This window comes from Meleagris gallopavo, chromosome 3 (assembly GCF_000146605.3).
Source record: "Meleagris gallopavo isolate NT-WF06-2002-E0010 breed Aviagen turkey brand Nicholas breeding stock chromosome 3, Turkey_5.1, whole genome shotgun sequence".
NCBI lineage: Eukaryota > Metazoa > Chordata > Aves > Galliformes > Phasianidae > Meleagris > Meleagris gallopavo.
The window spans coordinates 76,007,880-76,020,519 of NC_015013.2; positions in this window are offsets into that span (position 1 = coordinate 76,007,880).

Genomic DNA, 12,640 nt, shown 5'->3' on the forward strand with positions numbered 1-12,640 from the left:
AGCATTTTCTTTGTAAAATCATACCTTGTGCCAGCTCCATTAACAAAGCCAAGTTGAAGTGCATTAAAATATTGAAGTATTTTGTTTGTTTCCTTTAAATGTTGAAACAGACATGGGCAACAAGCTGGCTGTGCTGATTAACAGAGCTTTAAACTAGATTCAATTTTGGAACAGGATGTTCTGAGTGATAGAGAAGGACTGGTGAACACTGCCACCCTGTAGCAAGTAGCAGAGAAAGCCTCAGAGAAATTCCCAGGGAATTCCCGGAGGAATCTGGGAGAGCTCCTTCAAGAGAGTAATGCACTGATAGCACAGCTGAAGTGCCTCAAAACAAATTCACACAGCACAGGAAATAAGCCAGAGGAGATGGCAGCTATGGTGCAATTAGAAAACTATGACCTAATTGCTATCATGGAAACATTGTGGGATGAATGACACGATTAGAACACTTACTATTAGGAGCTGCAAGGTTTTTGAAGGGATAGGCAGGGCAGGAGGAGTAGGGTTATTGAATTCTATGTTAAGAAGTGGATAGCCTGCAAAGAGCTGCCTCTAAAAAACAGCCACAAACAGGTTGAAAGGTTGTGGCTTAAAATTAGGGATAGGACCAGTGAAGGGTATCTGGTAGTCAGGGTCTACTGCAGGCCACCTGATTAAGGGGAACCTGCTGACAAGGCCTCCTTGCTTCAGCTACGAGACATTGCAGTCATAACCTCTCATCCTGGTGGTTGATTTCAGCCACTCAGGTGTGGTTGAAAAAAAAAAACATGGTGAGTTGCAAGCAATCTGGGAGACTCCTGGAGAGCACTCAGGATAATTTCCAGGTCCAGGTACTGGACAGACCCAACAGAGGTAAAGCATTACTGGAACAGATTCTCATCAATGCAGAGGAGATCATTAAAGAGGTTAAGACGGCATTTGATGTTGTTCATGAATGTGTCTGCCTGACAGGATGCACAGCTGGAGCCCATGCTATGCCTAATGAGTATGTGGGTCTCAACCTGGAATTTCAGTGGGTCAGCTGTACAATATCCTTGTGGTGCAGGAGCTAAGGACTCCCAGTCCAGCCCTCCTGTGCCAGCTGCCCTATGTTTCACATGTCCTGGGACAAGTGTGGAGAGAGAATGTTTCCTCATTCTTCCAGCTGTGGAATGTCAGTGTCAGCCAAGGTGTGTTTACCTGTTCCTCTATCCCACCTGGCATTTCAGTGAAAGCATGTAAATAGCTGGAGGCAGATCCAGGGAAAGCCCAGCAAATACACTGAACCTTAATGCTCTCCCACTCCAGGCTCTTAAGGTAATATACTGGGGCTGGCTGCTGGCTGTGAAGGCTTACTCTTTGTTTGCCGATAAAGCTTTGAAACATGAAAATGGAGATTATTTTTATCAAGCTTGTAGGCTGTGGGGTTATGTAATGTCTTCATGCACTTGTGACTGAGGAATTCTTTCTGATGCTTTAGAAGGAAAGAAATAAGCCATGAATGTCAGCTCAAATGTATGTGCAGCAGCGATAAAATAGGAAGGCTTTATTAGAGAGGAAAATAGCATGTTTGTAATCTCTTTAAATGGAATAAGTACTAAAAAATCCGTTGTTCACTAATTCCCTTTTTTTTTTTTTTTCCCCTAGCAAATAAATAGAACCTGGTGCTCCCTTTTAAGTCAATACTAAGTAGCTAACGGTCATATAATAACTCTCTGTTTCAGATGTGTAATATTTCCAAAAACACTGGACACACAAAATCCCCTGAAATAGGACTTAGGTGGAGTTTTGGGAAAGAGGCACGGGAAGAATGAAATCTGATTACATATTTCTTCAAATTTCACTTAGAAAAACATTCAGGGTAAGAGCTTATACCGAGAAAAACACTTCCAGCCCTCCCTGCCTCTGCTGTGCTGCGGCTGGAGGCCACTGCCTGTGCTGCGGGAAGGGCGAGAATGTGCCAGCAGGAAAATGCTGCACCTCTGTTCTTCATGCTGAGGGGAACAGCAACAGTTAAGCTCAGAACCAAAATATTTCCAGCCTTCGTGCTTATTAAAAATAAACCAGAAGGCCGTGATCAGAAAATGAGAAGTTTTAATTCTGGTTATCATGTCTTTTCTACGAAAACAGCTAGATGCAAACTGATACCTGTATTCTCTCTGTGGTTGTCACACTGTAAAGCATGACCAAAATATGATCATTAATATTGCCAGTGACAATTCATCCCCACACCTAACTGTCGGAGAAAACACTTTAGAAGAGGCTTTGCATCAAAATAACTGCAGTGAAAACAAGACAGTAGCAGGGCCTGATATGGTTCCTGCATTTTCCTTGCTTTGGTGTTTGAAAAGTGATGCTACAGGCCTTGGCAAGCAATATTCTCCAGGTGCTGTGTTTGGGTGTGCTTGGTGCATGGCCCCAAAGGGGCCCCACCCAGAGTGACAAGGACCTGGTGGCCAAGGGCTGTGTAGCAAAGATCCTCTCCTCAACATCTTCAGCCTGGAAAAGGCTGTCAGCATGAAATAAGCATGTCTGAGTCTCCTGGAAAGCAAAGGGACATCAGCGAGCGAGGCCTGCATGGGCTTTGTCAAGGAGTTCCTTCTCCAACTGCTTGGCTGCCATTTCTGTCAGAAGTGGCTGACCATGCCTGACCAGATAAGAGAGTGAATGTGGAAATACAGGTAAGAAAATGGGGAAAACAATACTGACAGTGTCCTGAGCTGCATTAGGAGAAACATTGCCAGCAGTTTGAGGGAAGTGTTCCTTCCTTGCTACTCAGCACTGATATGGCCAAATTATGTCCTATGTATAGTGATGAAGTCTCCAATACAAGAATGGCATGGACATACTGAAAAGAGTCCAATACGGGACTACAAAGTTGATGAAGGGATTGAAGTTTCTTTGCTACAAAATGAGAGAGCTGGGACTGTTCACAGTGGAAAAGAGGAGGCTCAGAGGGATTTCATCAGTGTACATGAATATCTGCAGATAGAGTTGCCAAGACAAAAGAGCTGGGCTCTGTTCAGGGATGCTCAATGCCAGGACAAGATGCAGTGAGTACCATCAGGAGTGCAGGGGCTCCCTCTGAGCACCAGGCAGCACTGCTGTGCTGTGCAGTGCCAGAGCACTGGCACAAGTTGGCCAGAGGCTGTGAGGTCTCCTCCCTGGGGATGCTGAGAAACCGCCTGGCCATGGGCCTGGGCCCCCTCCTCTGGGTGTCCCTGCTGGAGCAGGGATTGGACCTGGAGGACCCTGCCAGTCTCAGACACCCCACATCTCTGTGAGGAGTGCAGGCATTGCAGTGTAGCAGGTGGACGCCTGTTTTACCTGTTTTCCTCTCCCTCTCTTATACTTGCAATGAGGTGCCATTTCACCAGACCCTTTAGTCCAAATCCTTGTTCCAAGTAGGGAAATGTCACTTGTACAGATCATAGAATCATAGTATCACAGAACTGCTCAGGTTGGAAAAGACCTTCAAGATCATCAAGTCCAACCACCATACTACCCTAACTCTAACAACCCTCTGCTAAATCATATCCCTGAGCACCACATCCAAGCAGTTTTTAAACACATTCAGGGATGGTGATTCAAACACCTGCCTGGGGAACCTATTCCAGTGCTTAACAACCCTTTCTGTAAATAGGTTTTTCCTAATATCCAACCTCAGCTTACCTTGGCGCAACTTGAGGCCATTTCCCCTCATCCTGTCACCTGTCACAGTGAGAAGAGACCAGCCCTGCTTTTGCTGTAAGCACCTTTCAGGTATTGGAAGAGAGCAATAAGGTCTCCCCTCAGCCTCCTCTTCTCCAGACTAAATGGCCCCAGTGCTTTAGTCACTCCTCACAGGGCATATGATCCCACAGCTGCCTAATTTAAGCCTCAGGTTTCTGGTTTGGGGGTCAAGCCAGTGATTTCTCAGACCATTGGCAAGGACCCCTGCCTTTGACCACAACTGGAAGACAGTGCTGGCCTCCAGCATGAGGTTTACAGAGGGCCCAGCACCACAAGACTTTTGGGAGCTGTTGTAGCATGAATGATAACTCATAATTCACTTCTGCAGTTCCTCCTGCCTGTAAATTACAGATAGAATAACATGTGAAGAACAAGTATTACATGTGTTACTTTATCTTAAAATTAATAGGCACTGGGTAGCACAGCCAAGCAGCGGTGCACAGAAGCTAATCCATCATGTGGGTTAAATTAGCCCCTGCAAGTTCCCCATGGAACCAGGGGTTATGCAGTCTGTATACCAAGGAAGAGTCCAGAGGCTGCTGCTGCGGTAGCAACAATATATTTTCCTTGTTTGAACTTTATCTACTGCTGTTTTCCCTCTCTAGAAGGGAACTTGTTTCTTACTTACAGTTTAGTGATGATTTCAGCTCACCAGTCGTTGATTATACCTTAGGGTAAATACTTTGTGAAGGTTTTTCAGGAGAACGATAAATTTCTTTGCTTAAACATGTTTTGACTGCATGCCTGTCAAAAGAAGAATAATTGAGACATTTCAAGCTTTACTACATCTAATTACAGATGTTGGGCTTCTGCCAACTAATTTGTTCTTAATTATCTCTAAACCTGGGGGATTCACATAAAAACACCAAAGTAATATTGGCATTTGACAGAAAGGATCAGAGAAAGACTCTGGATGGGATGCAGCTAAGAGAATAAGACTTAGGCTATTGTGATGTTAAAAAATAAGTTAACACATTCTAAGACAAATGTGTACTTGTGCTATACCTGTCATCTCTGAAAAATGCACAAAATGGGCCTAACGATCCATGCCATGGCTTTGCGATCTGATTTATGCTTGGATTATCCTATATTTATACAAGATCACCTCAGGTCTGGACCCCAGTGTATCAGCAACAGAGAAATATTACAGACTGTCCTGTAGGCATTGAATAAAAGGAGGTAGAGATGAACATGGAAAGGGAAAATTCTTGCTTTTAGCAAAATCCAAACCACAACAACAAAGAAAATAGAAGACACTACATTCAGCACTCCCTCACCATGAGGTCAGCTGTGCTGGCAGCCAGCAAGAGACAACTTTGCTTTTAGAATTCTATTCTGCAGAAGAGTGTACATTTGTAGATTGAATAGCAAGAAATAGTGATAAATAAAAATCACTGCAAAGCAATTAACAGAAGCTAAATGGACTATTTTGCAAAACAAATACAAACTAGTTTTGCTCCAGCTCTCTGTAGAACTGAACGTGAATTTTTAAAGTTTGCTCACTTTTTGATGCTTTGCCTACATACCTTGGCTTCTACAGGTACCTCAACCAGAAAAGGAAAGTCCAAGAGCACATACTTCCCCTAGTGAGTTAGACAAGCATGCTGGCAATGAAAGACAAGGAGACGGCTGAGGTACTTAATGACTTTTTTTGCCTCGATCTTCTCTGATAACTGCTTGCCACACAGCCCTCAGATGTTTGGTTTGATAGGAAGGGATTGGGGAAGCAACATTTCTCCCGCTATAAGTGAAGACCAGATTCATGACCCCTGAGGAACCTAAACATTTGCAAGTCTATGAGTCCCAATGAGATCCATCCCAGAGCCCTGAGGGAATTTGTGGATGTAGTTGCCAAGCCACTCTCAATGACATTTCAAAAGTCCTGGTAATCAGGTGAAGTCTCTGGTGACTGGAAAAAAGGCAACATCACACCCATTTTTAAGAAGTGTATAAAGGATGACACCAGGAACTACTGCCCTGACAGTCTCACCTCTTTGCTGGGACAGACCGTGGAACAGAGCAGGGAGTCGATATGAGAGAAACAGCATGGCTTCATCCAAGGGCAAATCCTGCTTGACCAAACTAGTGGCTTACTATGATGGTGTCACTGCATCAGTGGACAAGGGAAGAGCTAATGATGTAATCTATCTGGACTTCAGTAAGGCTTCGACATGGTACCCCACAACATCTTTCACTCCAAAATGGAAATATATGATTTGATGGGTAGACTGTTTAATGGATGAAGAACTAGCTGCAGGATCGAGTCTAGAGAGTAGTGGTCAATGGCTCAGTATCTGGATGGAGATTGGTGATGAGTGGTGTCCCTCAGGGGTCAGTGCTGGGACCGATACTATTTAATATCTTCATCAGTGACACTGACAGTGGGATCAAGTGCACTCTTAGCAAGTTTGCCAAAGGCACCAAACTGTGGGGTAGAGTTGATACACCAGAGGGATAGGATGCCATCCAGAGTGACCTAGACTGACTTGAGCAGTGGGCCCAGGTGAACCTCATGGGGTTCAACAAATCCAAATGCAAGACCTCATACCTGGGTCAAGGAAACCCTCACTACCAATGCAAGTAGGGATGAAAAGATTGAGTGCAGCCCTGACAAAAAAGACCTGGGGCTACTGGTAGATGGCAAGCTGGACATGACCCAGCAATGTGTCCTTGCAGTCCAGAAAGCCAATCATGTCTGGGGTTGCAGCAAGAGAAGCGTGGCCAGCAGGTTGAGGGAGGTCATTCTACCCATCTACTCTATGCTGGCGAGGCCACACCTTGAGTACTGCATCCAGATGTGTAGTCCTCAGCAGGGGAGAGACATGGACCTGCTGGAGCATGTCCAGAGAAGGGCCACAAAAATGATTCACAGAATGGAATACCTTTCCTACAAGGACAGCCTGGGAGAGCTGGGGCTCTTCAGCCTGGAGAAGAGAAAGCTGCAAGGTGATCTGATAGCGGCCTTTCAGTATCTAAAGAAGAGCTACAGGGAAGAAGCTGTAGCTCTTTAGCAGAGTCTGTGGTGACAGAACAATGGGAAATGGCTTCAAGCTTAAAGAGAGTAGATTTAGGTTGGATATAAGGATAAAGTCTGTTATAGTGAGGGTGGTGAGGTCCTGGAACAGGTTGCCCAGAGATGTAGTTGATGCTCTGTATCTGGAGACTTTCAAGGCAAGGCTGGATAGGGCCCTGTGCAGCCCGATATAGCTGTGGATGTCCCTGTTCAATACAGGGGAATTGGAGTAGATGACCTTTAAAGTTCCCTTCCAACTCTAAGGATTCTATGATTCTATGTAGTCCAAATTGTTTTTCAGTGAAATATACCTTCCTGCATTTATCTTCTTGTTTTCTTTATCTCTTTAAAATATCCGTCTTCCCTAACTATGAGACGTTCCCCATTGCATAATACGTGCTTTGAACTGGAGTTTGGACAAGGTGACTGTGATAGGTCCTTCCAATCTTTGCTATGACTAAAGAATAATCTGTAACTGTGAAATTGAGGAGCAGAAAATTGTTATTTACTTCTTTTAGTTACATTGCTCTTATTTAATACTTAATGTTTTCATTTAATGTGTATACATGCATCCACCTCTGCTGTTTTTTTTGTTTTTTGTTTGTTTGTTTGTTGATGATGAATCCTAAGCACACAAATCAAAGTAGGACATACTTTTAATCGCCCTGACCTATTTAGCAGATTTTAGCAAGTTTTTCTCAGTTCAGTGTCTGAGCTCCTTTTGGAGTGTAGAAACCAACATGCTCCATGAACCATCAGTCTTCCCATCCTTGTTTCCATGTTTCATGCATGTATTTGTTAGGAGGATCTACAGCACTCACTCAGGGCATTCGGGAATGTCAGCCTGAACATTTTACCTGTTGGGACTGGTAAAAGGCTTGGATACAGGTCATGCTAGTTGTTCACATTGTCAACTGGACAATTGAAGAAGCAATAATATAAGAAAAGTTTGCAGTTAGACCAGGTAGTCAGTCCAACCTCTGTCTTATTTAAGAAGTTCACAAAGTGAAGAGTTGCCTCTACCTTTTCCTCAGTGTCTTTGACTCTGCCCCACTCCGCACGCTTCATTGCAGCAGTCTGGCATTACAGCATCCATCAGCACCAATTCTGCCACTTCGTTTGTGTGGTGTTTGGCAGCCGAAGGTGTTTTAGTAGTGAAAACTGAAAACACTCACTGTACAATGATAAAAAATAACAGCTGCTAGACCTGAGCATTTATATAAAACAGGAGCCTAATATTTCCTTAAAACTCTTTTGTGTTCTCCTAGTGTTATTAGTAAAGATACTAAATTGCTGCTATCAGCCCATGAGCTTAATTCCTGTTCTCAATTTTTTTCCTAACACACTCCTGTAAATTTGCAAAAGTGATTTTTCTTAATAACATTTTGCTTTAAAAAAAAGCTTAAGAAATATTGTATGTCAGTCCTCATCTGATGCAAATTGCTCCAGGTCCATTGACTTCATCAGAGCTATGATGATTTACACCAGATGGCCCACCATGTTTGATATTATTACATTAAGGTATTGGCATATGTATAATTTGCTTTGTACTTTATCAGTAGTATTTGCTTTCTATCAAATCCAGTGGACTTTTGCAACCTTTAGTCATGGGAATAAAATCCATTCCATGTGAGTAATTATACTCTGTGAAGGATAAATACTAAATAATGCAGCTAAAATTTATTTGGTGAAGTTTTCTTTAGGCTTAAGCCATATTTTAAGCAGATTTGTAATACTAGGGCATCGTGATTATGTCTGGAGTGTTCTTCATGTAGGAAATCTGTATTTCCCTTTTTTACAGAAACTTACACATATAACTTGAAATGTGGTCTGAAATTTACTCTATCATAAACACAAGCTATGTAAAATCATAAATTTCACCTGCATTTCCTCTTAGACAAGAGACTTTTTTCATTAATAGACATATAACCATAGCAAGGTTGTCTTAGACTGTAGATAAGCTATTCTATATCTTATAGTAAAGGGAAATACAGTTAAATCACCTTCATAAATAGTCCATAGCTTTCCAAAGTGGGTTTTTGGTTTGGCATATTGACTTTGCATTTATGAGGCAAATGTACGAGAACATCTGGTTTGTTTTATCATTAATTCTGGGAATACCCATTAATAATGCATTTTTGGGAATTGTTTTTGTTATTCCTGGAGAGCACTGTAATGAACAGTCCTATGCTTTTCTGTCGGGAGACAAATTTTGGTTTAGAGGTTATTTTGCAGACTTAATTATATTAGTTGCTATCTCCTTTTTATTGCCAGAAAGTGTGTATTATTAAAATGAATTGCTGAGAAAGCTGCCAGTGGCCATTGTGGAAATCTAAACTTCCTAGTAGTTTAGAAAAGAGACATTTCTCCTTTTTCTGAAAATGGAATTCAGTGCTTTTTTTCCTGTACCTCTGGCCTGTATTCATACAATCTTAGGAAAACACAGTATTAGTAACACACAGTATTAGTAACACACACCTTTTTTGTTCCTTGTTATCAATCTAGCTATGAAACCATTATTAGTGGATAAACTGTCTGGCTGTTGGCAGGAAAATGAGACATCAAACACCCCGATCTTCTAGAATTCCTAGCTCTGGTGTAGTTGGATCAAGTAACTTTATAAACTGAGGCAAGATTTTCCCAGGTCACTTGGGCAAGCAGTGGTACATGTTGTCCTGTGCTTGAAGACCACACCTATGGCAGCTTGGCGTGGTTAAGCAGAATCTGGAGCTTCCATCAAATCCCTGAAGATGAAGGAGCTATGAAACTCAGCACTGGAAAATCTGCATTGTCTGGTGGTTAGGAGTAGAGTCAGTAAACAGAGAATCTATTCCCAACTTTGGTCTGATGCCTGATCCACGCAAAGTGTCTCTGCTGTATTTATAGCATCGCAATAATGAATCTAGTGTGAAGCTAATTAAAATCACATGCAATTCTTTCCCTTAACTTCCTGGGCGTCAGATCAGATCCACACACATACACTGAGCATTTCTACCTCATGTCTGCTGTGGGCTGAACATCACCCTTTCATCCTGTTCTCTTTCCACTTTCATTCTGTTGATTTACCTGAGAATGAGCTGTGCATATTTGCCAGCTGAGCAGAGAGGGGCAGGAGGAAGGTAGGACACTGACTGCAGCAGAGGTCTGCATGCACCCATGGGAAACAGCAACACAACATGTGACCGAACTCCCAGCAGTGGTGTCTGGGCTCAGAAACAGTGAGAGAAGCCAGATCCATAGAGTTAAAACATTTATTGGTTAAAGAAGCGGGATTCTTTTTTTTTTTTTCATTACAAAACTGATATTTTAACCCCAGACACAGACCAGTAGTCATCTCTTTAGATCATTTTCCCAAGAAAAGAACTATATTTCTTCAATTGTTTATGCATTCTACCAGCCCAGCTATGTGTATGACATCACTTACTGCACTGACTTTATATTTTTCCAGGACCATGTATAGAAGCCTCTGAAGAGATCAGCAGCTGGGGAACATTTTGGATATCCAAATTCCTAATGACCCCAGAGTAGTATTCCCAAACCTCTTGGCAGTTCCAAATTTCATGCCAAAAGTTGCCGGCATCTGTCTTACATTTTGAACATTTGTCATCAATATTCTTATTTAATTTAAACATCCGCTTAGGGGGGTCACGTATTCTTGGTGAATAAAATTAGCTGCATGTAACCAATCTGTGAATTTGAGTTTAATCATAGAGCTCCGGTCTAGTTACAGATGTCTTTGTCCACGGACTGTAGTTTACTACCGAATGCCTTCCCCATTAGCTTTGGGATTATCAAGCAAGGATTTATACCGTGTAGAAACCTTTTTCCTTTCTAAATACACAACTGAATGCTCTCAATGGGAGGATTAAATTCAGGGTCTCTGAAAGACCTACAGCTGGTTATCTCCTTTAGTACTGACTTTGAGAACCGCACTAAGGTGAGGGGCAGGGCATGGGCTCGCTGCCTCAGGAACACAACACAGCTCAAATTGCCAATGAAAGTCGCATTTCAGTTCCCACTCCATCTTGCTCCTGGGAGGAGGAACAAGGTTGCCACCGCCTAATTTTCTGGGTCAGCTTATTACCTGCTCCCACCTTGTCGCCTCTGTTGACTGAAGCTTTGGGGATGCTCTTGCAGTTCCACTAGCTCTCCCCGTTTGTTCTTACTAATGCTGCTGCTTGTGGTGCCTATTCACACCCTGCACAGGTGCAAGAAAAAAAAAAACGAATGAAAAATAACTGTGTTGCCCCTCTCTTAAATGTCCTTGCTAAGGACGTGGTAATTGGTCCCGAACTCTTCAAATCTTTCTTTGTATAATAAACATCCTGCACAGATGTGATTCCCAGCTCTTCACATAGCAAAAGATAATTCATTCATTACCACAGTTCATTTCAGCACAATTGTAGCTTTGATCTGACAGTAATGGCAGTATGCTAGCAGTGCTTAAATACAAACATTTTAATTAATATTCTTATTTGTATCGTATCAACATCCTCAAGGAAAAGGTTGAAACAAGTTCTGATATAAAGCCTCTGCTCCCCATCCTGGCGTAAATTGTGCATATATATTTATACAAAGTTTAGCCCATAACACATGCAAGCAATCATGAATTATGACCTATCTTACAGATGACACTGCAGCCCATAAGCTAGAATTTCCCACTACCATCATTAGAAATAGAACCAACCTTCCTTAAGGAAGAAATTATTCATGCAACTGCTAGAGCTGATGTGTCCCCCATCCACAGTATCCAGCAATAAGTGCACCGACTGGCATGCACAACTTGCTGATTTGGATGTGAAATCAGTAAGACTTGAGGTGTCTTTGCCATGATAATATAGATAGTTCTTCATTCTCTGAGAGACATTATATTTTTTGGTCAATACTGTGTTTCCCAGTTTAGCAGCACAATCACATTCCTCCTCAAGAAGTTCCATGGCTTCAGATGGCTCTCAGTAGCACTGTGAAGGCCCAGTGCACCAAGCTGAGTCCAACTAACACAGTGAATATTTGCTGTATATTTTTCCAATTTCTTTGTATTTATAAACAATGCACTTTTTCTTTGTATTTTCTTTCAAACAGTTTTGAAATACTGAAAAGAGGTAAATATGTGAATCTTATTTTTAAGGGATTGTGCTGAATAATGCCTGGAATTAATTAAGGTTTTTGTTGTGATAGTAACTTCATACAGAAGTAGAAATCAAGGGTCATGAAAATTGCGAAAAGTCCACGCGGAGCCAAATGATTGATGTGTGTGACTGATGTGTGAATTGTGGAGCTGACTAATCCTCCTTCAGGTAAGCCTGAGCTGTGTCCCAAGACACATGCTCTTCAGCTATTCATTAACGTCACCAGATCAAATTCTTGCAGTGCTTGTACTCGTTACAGTGGATTTAATTCTGTTGTGGCCTTTGCACTATCCATACCAAAAACCTCAGAGGAGTGAGTTGCTCAGAGGGGCAGGCAGAGACCTGGAGGCTAGAGGAATACATGCTGTACTTCTCTTCCTCAGTCAGCATTAGCTGACAGCTGCATGGCACCTCTCACATCCAGGCACTGCCGGGATGCCCAAACCAGGTACTTCATGTCCCACCGGCATTTCTCTGTTCCATGCTCAGGCACTGACTCACCCCACCTATTCATTCCTTCTCTCTTGTCCCAGCCAATGGACCACACAGACATTTCACCTCCTGGGACGCGGGGTTCTGTAGCACAAATTCCTGTCTGCTCAACTGGACATAGCCCAGACTTCTATCCCCTTTGTGGTACTTTTGGGCACCTGTGCTTCCTCTTCAAGCTGTTCCACTTCCAATCAATTTACTAAATATTCATTAGCATAAAGCCTGGATCCTGCTGCCATTTCTATTCTATCTCCCTGCTGAGATATAAACCAGTCCTATTTTTTTTTTTTTTTTT